The sequence below is a fragment of the Bos indicus genome, chromosome 19, assembly GCF_029378745.1.
Source record: "Bos indicus isolate NIAB-ARS_2022 breed Sahiwal x Tharparkar chromosome 19, NIAB-ARS_B.indTharparkar_mat_pri_1.0, whole genome shotgun sequence".
NCBI classification, from domain to species: Eukaryota; Metazoa; Chordata; class Mammalia; order Artiodactyla; family Bovidae; genus Bos; species Bos indicus.
Window position 1 is genome coordinate 36,315,326 of NC_091778.1, and position 1,319 is coordinate 36,316,644.

Genomic DNA, 1,319 nt, shown 5'->3' on the forward strand with positions numbered 1-1,319 from the left:
CATTCCCTGGGTTTGCCCCTCATAAGTAGTTGCTGGCCTGCCTGCTGAGAATACTGTATTTTACTGCATGTAAATGACACCTCCAATTAAAGAAAAGAGAGTCAACAAAACCCACTGCTTGTAAACAGTGTTTGAACAAAAGCATTAACAAGCTGTGATGAGTAGTGATACTGGTGGTTGGGGACCTGAGACTTCAGCTCTCATTGCCCAGAACCAGGGTGGATCTTGTTTTTCATTTCATGCATAACTTTGCCGATGTTAGAACTCCAAAGGATGAGACCGTGTGTGGCCATAGAGACAGCAGTCGGTGCAATGGGTCTGTTCCTGGAGACACCATCTGCTCACTCCTGGGAGCCAGTTTCTCTGTGAGGTGGTGAGAGCCCCAGCCCTGGGGGTGTGCAAGTGGGTGAGGAGGCCTGCTTGTCTTTGTTTCACTGCAAGGTCTCTTACTGCAAGAATCATGCTGCAAACTACTTTTTTTTTATTCGACCATCAGTCTTAACAATCTCTCCACATTCCCGGGTACAGACTTGTCTCACTGTTCATGATGGCTGTGTTGTGTTCCAGGCTGTGCCTGTGAGCCTTGTGTGCTTGGCCATTGCTGCCTCATGGGTACTGGCACCGTTTCCACAACAACTGTGCTCTGCTGGGCATGCTCCGTGGGTGCCTGTGGCCCCTGGAGAAGAGCTCCTGGCTCATGGGTCAGGCGTAGGTTCTCCATGTTACCTGATGTGGACATCCACATCAGAGGTACCAACACACTCTCTCCCACGGGCCAGGGCTCGTGCCTCCCCAGATTTCCTCCACTCTCCAGGTCAGCACATTTAAGACTTTGTCATCCGGGGGGATGAAAAGTGACGCTGACAGGGGCCGCAGTGCTCGTCCCAGACGTTGAGCCCTGAGAACCACCCTGAGGCCTGACGGTGCACTCAGCCCCTTCTCATCACCACCTGTGACCTGTGAACCAGGGGCTGCCTTTACACACACTTCACAGAAGGGGAAATGGAGGCACAGATAAGTTAAGTACTAAATTGCCACCAAGGCTTCCTGCTGGGATGTGGCTGAGCCAAGACCCCAGCCCAGTCTGTCCGCCTCTAGTTCAGCCTCACGACTGCTCTGCTGGGAGTCAGGTCAGGGGTCGGGAAGCACAGAGAATCATAATTCATCTGGCCTGGGGGCAGTCAGGGATGACTTCCTGAAGGAGGTGGGCCTGAAGAAGGAAGAGGAGGAGATGACCGAGCAATGAAAGAGAACAAGGTTGCTGAGAAAGAGGGCTGGGCCACCTGCTGCAGCCTGGCATGTGCAGTGCACCCAGGGGC